Raw genomic sequence first — 8,000 nt, 5'->3', positions numbered from 1 at the left:
AGTCTAAGTTCCAATGGAGTTAAGAGCTGTTTTAAGGTAACCTAGACAATTTTAAGAAAATCTTCATCATCCCCCAGATCCTTCCCAGGGTTACTCAACCTACCCTCAGTAGACCTCTCAGCGATGTTAGCAAGGGAATCCCCCGTTGTTAGGTCTAACACAGCGCTGGTTAAGCCAGAACCAAATTCCTCTCCCAGTAAACAGGTATTAACTTTAGGGACCTCTTTGCCTACCCCATTTGAGAACAGACTTCGACGATTATTAAAGAATTGCGACCTCGCAATTTTGGCCTTTTTACGTGCATAGACTGATCTAGCAAGGCATTTCCTTTTGTATGTGGCATCTTTTTGTTTTATACTTGCTGCCTGCTTTGGCTGCTCAAATTTGTTGGTAAAGGCCATGCCTGACCCAGGGACATAAGGCACCAACACTTGAGTGGGCTTTGGTGGTGACAATGGTGGAATAAGGGGGGGCTCAGGTGATGGTATGGATGGGACATAATGAATATCCGCCTGTGTTAATAATGATCGAGGGCCAGACAGGCGCTCCGGGGTTAGGGCAGAGGCAATTTCCCTAAGGATGATTTTTTTGAGGATACTAGGTTCTGGGAAAGTCTTCGCGCTGCTTCTAGTTCCAAGGACACTCTATGTTGCATTTTGCTGATTTCCTCATCAATGGCCATATTGGTCTTGGTAAGGAAATCATCAAGAGTCCCACTGAGCTTGTTCGTCCCCCTTGCAGTTTTGCTACGACTACCCCGTGTGCACATGATAATTGGGAAGGATGAACAAAATAACAGGCAAACGATAAGGCAACAAAAAAAATAAAAAAAGAAAGCAAGGGGGGTGGCCCAGGTCAGGCCTCTCAGACCTCGAACGGCCTCAAACGGCCCGCTCTTAGCCCGGTCTTCGCCCCGAGCTGCGTCCCGTGCTGCGGGAGGGTGGACCGTATTAATGGGGAACGTAGTGGGGCAGGGGGCGGGAGAGCGGACCGGAAGGTGTCGCTCGGTCACGCAGGGACTCCTGGGATATGGAGTCCCCGCAACGCTCGCAGCCCCGCTGCCTGCCTGCCTCGACCCGGACCCAGAAATGCTCCCTCTCAGTTCAGGATGCTGCCTCTCACGCAGCAGACGATGCGGCACCCGCGAAGCGGGTGCGGCGAGCTCCAGGGATTCAGGTGCAGAAAAAGTGGCAAGACCTCCTCCAGTCGAGTGCTCCACACGGTAAGAGCAGTTCCGTGATGCAATCCCACAGGAAACAGGGCAATGATGGTTTAAATAGCCTTCAGTGGGCGGGGGGCGGGACAGCAGGGAGAGCGGACCGGAAGGTGTCGCTCGGTCACGCAGGGACTCCTGGGATATGGAGTCCCCGCAACGCTCGCAGCCCCGCTGCCTGCCTGCCTCGACCCGGACCCAGAAATGCTCCCTCTCAGTTCAGGATGCTGCCTCTCACGCAGCAGATGATGCGGCACCCGCGAAGCGGGTGCGGCGAGCTCCAGGGATTCAGGTGCAGAAAAAGTGGCAAGACCTCCTCCAGTCGAGTGCTTCACACGGTAAGAGCAGTTCCGTGATGCAATCCCACAGGAAACAGGGCAATGATGGTTTAAATAGCCTTCAGTGGGCGGGGGGCGGGACAGCAGGGAGAGCGGACCGGAAGGTGTCGCTCGGTCACGCAGGGACTCCTGGGATATGGAGTCCCCGCAACGCTCGCAGCCCTGCTGCCTGCCTGCCTCGACCCGGACCCAGAAATGCTCCCTCTCAGTTCAGGATGCTGCCTCTCACGCAGCAGACGATGCGGCACCCGCGAAGCGGGTGCGGCGAGCTCCAGGGATTCAGGTGCAGAAAAAGTGGCAAGACCTCCTCCAGTCGAGTGCTCCACACGGTAAGAGCAGTTCCGTGATGCAATCCCACAGGAAACAGGGCAATGATGGTTTAAATAGCCTTCAGTGGGCGGGGGGCGGGACAGCAGGGAGAGCGGACCGGAAGGTGTCGCTCGGTCACGCAGGGACTCCTGGGATATGGAGTCCCCGTAACGCTCGCAGCCCCGCTGCCTGCCTGCCTCGACCCGGACCCAGAAATGCTCCCTCTCAGTTCAGGATGCTGCCTCTCACGCAGCAGACGATGCGGCACCCGCGAAGCGGGTGTGGCGAGCTCCAGGGATTCAGGTGCAGAAAAAGTGGCAAGACCTCCTCCAGTCGAGTGCTCCACACGGTAAGAGCAGTTCCGTGTTGCAATCCCACAGGAAACAGGGCAATGATGGTTTAAATAGCCTTCAGTGGGCGGGGGGCGGGACAGCAGGGAGAGCGGACCGGAAGGTGTCGCTCGGTCACGCAGGGACTCCTGGGATATGGAGTCCCCACAATGCTCGCAGCCCCGCTGCCTGCCTGCCTCGACCCGGACCCAGAAATGCTCCCTCTCATTTCAGGATGCTGCCTCTCACGCAGCAGACGATGCAGCGAGCTCCAGGGATTCAGGTGCAGAAAAAGTGGCAAGACCTCCTCCAGTCGAGTGCTCCACACGGTAAGAGCAGTTCCGTGATGCAATCCCACAGGAAACAGGGCAATGATGGTTTAAATAGCCTTCAGTGGGCGGGGGGCGGGACAGCAGGGAGAGCGGACCGGAAGGTGTCGCTCGGTCACGCAGGGACTCCTGGGATATGGAGTCCCCGCAACGCTCGCAGCCCCGCTGCCTGCCTGCCTCGACCCGGACCCAGAAATGCTCCCTCTCAGTTCAGGATGCTGCCTCTCACGCAGCAGACGATGCGGCACCCGCGAAGCGGGTGCGGCGAGCTCCAGGGATTCAGGTGCAGAAAAAGTGGCAAGACCTCCTCCAGTCGAGTGCTCCACACGGTAAGAGCAGTTCCGTGATGCAATCGCACAGGAAACAGGGCAATGATGGTTTAAATAGCCTGCAGTGGGCGGGGGGCGGGACAGCAGGGAGAGCGGACCGGAAGGTGTCGCTCGGTCACGCAGGGACTCCTGGGATATGGAGTCCCCGCAACGCTCGCAGCCCCGCTGCCTGCCTGCCTCGACCCGGACCCAGAAATGCTCCCTCTCAGTTCAGGATGCTGCCTCTCACGCAGCAGACGATGCGGCACCCGCGAAGCGGGTGCGGCGAGCTCCAGGGATTCAGGTGCAGAAAAAGTGGCAAGACCTCCTCCAGTCGAGTGCTCCACACGGTAAGAGCAGTTCCGTGATGCAATCGCACAGGAAACAGGGCAATGATGGTTTAAATAGCCTTCAGTGGGCGGGGGGCGGGACAGCAGGGAGAGCGGACCGGAAGGTGACGCTCGGTCACGCAGGGACTCCTGGGATATGGAGTCCCCGCAACGCTCGCAGCCCCGCTGCCTGCCTGCCTCGACCCGGACCCAGAAATGCTCCCTCTCAGTTCAGGATGCTGCCTCTCACGCAGCAGACGATGCGGCACCCGCGAAGCGGGTGCGGCGAGCTCCAGGGATTCAGGTGCAGAAAAAGTGGCAAGACCTCCTCCAGTCGAGTGCTCCACACGGTAAGAGCAGTTCCGTGATGCAATCGCAGAGGAAACAGGGCAATGATGGTTTAAATAGCCTTCAGTGGGCGGGGGGCGGGACAGCAGGGAGAGCGGACCGGAAGGTGTCGCTCGGTCACGCAGGGACTCCTGGGATATGGAGTCCCCGCAACGCTCGCAGCCCCGCTGCCTGCCTGCCTCGACCCGGACCCAGAAATGCTCCCTCTCAGTTCAGGATGCTGCCTCTCACGCAGCAGATGATGCGGCACCCGCGAAGCGGGTGCGGCGAGCTCCAGGGATTCAGGTGCAGAAAAAGTGGGAAGACCTCCTCCAGTCGAGTGCTTCACACGGTAAGAGCAGTTCCGTGATGCAATCCCACAGGAAACAGGGCAATGATGGTTTAAATAGCCTTCAGTGGGCGGGGGGCGGGACAGCAGGGAGAGCGGACCGGAAGGTGTCGCTCGGTCACGCAGGGACTCCTGGGATATGGAGTCCCCGCAACGCTCGCAGCCCCGCTGCCTGCCTGCCTCGACCCGGACCCAGAAATGCTCCCTCTCAGTTCAGGATGCTGCCTCTCACGCAACAGACGATGCGGCACCCGCGAAGCGTGTGCGGCGAGCTCCAGGGATTCAGGTGCAGAAAAAGTGGCAAGACCTCCTCCAGTCGAGTGCTCCACACGGTAAGAGCAGTTCCGTGATGCAATCCCACAAGAAACAGGGCAATGATGGTTTAAATAGCCTTCAGTGGGCGGGGGGCGGGACAGCAGGGAGAGCGGACCGGAAGGTGTCGCTCGGTCACGCAGGGACTCCTGGGATATGGAGTCCCCGCAACGCTCGCAGCCCCGCTGCCTCCCTGCCTCGACCCGGACCCAGAAATGCTCCCTCTCAGTTCAGGATGCTGCCTCTCACGCAGCAGAGGATGCGGGCGAGCTCCAGGGATTCAGGTGCAGAAAAAGTGGCAAGACCTCCTCCAGTCGAGTGCTCCACACGGTAAGAGCAGTTCCGTGATGCAAAAAAAATTCATCTATTTTCAAAAAATTAAACTTAGCCAGTACAGCGATCGAACCTGTGACCTTGGCGTTATTAGCACCACACTCTAACCATCTGAGCTAACAGGCCATTTCATATAACTACCTGGAGGTCCAGCATATGAAGAAGGGGAAATGATAGTTAACCCAGGAGATTTGGAAAGCTTAATTTCAGCAGTTTACCATGAAGTTATAGTTATGTATTATCAACAAGAAGAAACTAATATGACTTCAAAAAAATTACAATACAAAAGAGATTTTCATACTTAGTGTTAGAACTTAGAACCATTAACATTTTTTCCATGTGGTTAAGCAATAAATAAATATTCATCACCTATATTGAATTGATTCATCTAATCATTTTATCAGCTTCTCCTCAAAGGAAATATAGATAAACATGATACAGTAGAAAATACATCAATTTTCAACATTTAAGGAGCATCATGTATTGGCTTGGAGACTGATTGAAAGTATGTCCTTGGCGTTTTTAACTTCATGCTCTAACAGACTAAACTAATAGTCTCACTAAATATATAGCATACTATTGAAGATGAAGCAGATGATGAAGTCCTACTGATTGTTAATCCGGGAAAGTTGGAAAGCTTATATTCAGCTGTTTACATTCATAGTATCTTTATATATTAGCAACAAGACTAAACAAAAATTATCTCAATAAATTGCAATAAATAAGAGATTTAGTTACTTGGCGTTAGAACTTAGAACCATTAATAGATATTCCAGGCGCTTTAAGAATAGCAATTAATTTTACAATTATATCAAATGTATTCATGCAATCCTTCAAGCAGCGTTTGATCCAAGGAGATAAACAGTCCAAAATGAGACACAAGAAAAATTCATCTTTTTTCAAACAATTAAACTTGGCCTGTACAGGGATCGAACCTGTGACCTTGGCGTTATTAGCACCAAGCGCTAACCAACTGAGCTAACAGGCCATTTTGCACATCTTCTGGAGGACCAGCACAGGAAGCAGTGCTAATGATAGTTAAACTGGGAGATTTGGAAAGCTTAATTTCAGCTGTTTAATATGAATTATAGTTTCATATTATCAACATGAAGAAACTAATATGATTTCAAAAAAATTGCAATACAAAAGAGATTTCCATACTTAGTGTTAGAATTTTGAACCAGTAACGTATTTTCCACGTGGTTTAGCAATAAATAAATATTCATCACCTATATTCAATTGATTCATCTAATCATTCTATCAGCTTCTGCGCAAAGGAAATATAGAGGTAAGCATGATACATAAGAAAATACATCTATTTTCAACATTAAAGGAGCATCAAGTATTGGCTTGGAGACTGATTGAAAGTATGTCCTTTGCGTTTTTAACTTCATGCTCTAACAGACTAAACTAATAGGCTCACTAAATATATAGCATACTATTGAAGAATTAGCAGATGATGAAATGCTACTGATTCCATACAATCCTTCAAGCAGCGTTTGATCCAAGGAGATAAACAGTCCAAAATGAGACACAAGAAAAATTAGTCTTTTTTCAAACAATTGAACTTGGCCTGTACAGGGATCGAACCTGTGACCTTGGCGTTATTAGCACCACGCTCTAACCATCTGAGCTAACAGGACATTTTGCACAACTACCTGGAGGTCCAGCATATGAAGAAGGTCAAATGATAGTTAACCCAGGAGATTTGGAAAGCTTAATTTCAGCAGTTTACCATGAAGTTATAGTTATATATTATCAACATGAAGAAACTAATATGACTTCAAAAAAATTACAATACAAAAGAGATTTTCATACTTAGTGTTAGAACTTAGAACCATTAACGTTTTTTCCATGTGGTTAAGCAATAAATAAATATTCATCACCTATATTGAATTGATTCATCTAATCATTTTATCAGCTTCTCCTGAAAGGAAATATAGAGATAAACATGATACAGTAGAAAATACATCTATTTTCAACATTAAAGGAGCATCAAGTATTGGCTTGGACACTGAATAAAAGTATGTCCTTTTCGTTTTTAACTTCATGCTCTAACAGACTAAACTAATAGACTCACTAAATATATAAGTACTATTGAAGATGAAGCAGATGATGAAGTCCTTCTGATTGTTAATCTGAGATAGTTGGAAAGCTTATATTCAGCTGTTTACATTCATAGTATCTTTATATATTATCAACAAGACTAAACAAAAATGATCTCAATAAATTGCAATAAATAAGAGATTTAGTTACTTGGCGTTAGAACTTAAAACCATTAATAGATATTCCAGGCGCTTTAAGAATAGTAATTAATTCTACAATTATATCAAATGTATTAATCCAATCCTTCAAGCAGCGTTTGATCCAAGGAGATAAACAGTCCAAAATGAGACACAAGAAAAATTCATCTTTTTTCAAACAATTAAACTTGGCCTGTACAGGGATCGAACCTGTGACCTTGGTCTTATTAACACAACGCTCTAACCAACTGAGCTAACAGGCCATTTTGCTCATCTTCCGGAGGACCAGCACATGAAGAAGTGCTAATGATAGTTAAACCGGGAGATTTGGAAAGCTTAATTTCAGCTGTTTAATATGAATTATAGTTTCATATATTCAACATGAAGAAACTAATATGACTTCCAAAAAATTGCAATACAAAAGAGATTTCCATACTTAGTGTTAGAATTTTGAACCAGTAACGTTTTTTCCACGTGGTTTAGCAATAAATAAATATTCATCACCTATATTTAATTGATTCATCTAATCATTCTATAAGCTTCTGCGCAAAGGAAATATAGAGGTAAACATGATACAGAAGAAAATACATCTATTTTCAACATTAAAGGAGCATCAAGTATTGGCTTGGAGACTGATTGAAAGTATGTCCTTTGCGTTTTTAACTTCATGCTCTAACAGACTAAACTAATAGGCTCACTAAATATATAGCATACTATTGAAGAATTAGCAGATGATGAAATGCTACTGATTCCATCCAATCCTTCAAGCAGCGTTTGATCCAAGGAGATAAACAGTCCAAAATGAGACACAAGAAAAATTCATGTTTTTTCAAACAATTAAACTTGGCCTGTACAGGAATCAAACCTGTGACCTTGGCGTTATTAACACCACACTCTAACCATCTGAGCTAACAGGCCATTTTGCGCATCTTCCGGAGGACCAGCACATGAAGAAGTGCTAATGATAGTTAAACCGGGACATTTGGAAAGCTTAATTTCAGCTGTTTAATATGAATTATAGTTTCATATTATCAACATGAAGAAACTAATATGACTTCAAAAAAATTGCAATACAAAAGAGATTTCCATACTTAGTGTTAGAATTTCGAACCAGTAACGTATTTTCCACGTGGTTTAGCAATAAATAAATATTCATCACCTATATTCAATTGATTCATCTAATCATTCTATCAGCTTCTGCGCAAAGGACATATAGAGGTAAACATGATACAGAAGAAAATACATCTATTTTCAACATTAAAGGATCATCAAGTATTGGCT

Source organism: Lissotriton helveticus, chromosome 4_1 (genome assembly GCF_964261635.1).
Source record: "Lissotriton helveticus chromosome 4_1, aLisHel1.1, whole genome shotgun sequence".
NCBI lineage: Eukaryota > Metazoa > Chordata > Amphibia > Caudata > Salamandridae > Lissotriton > Lissotriton helveticus.
This window is presented reverse-complemented; position numbering follows the sequence as displayed.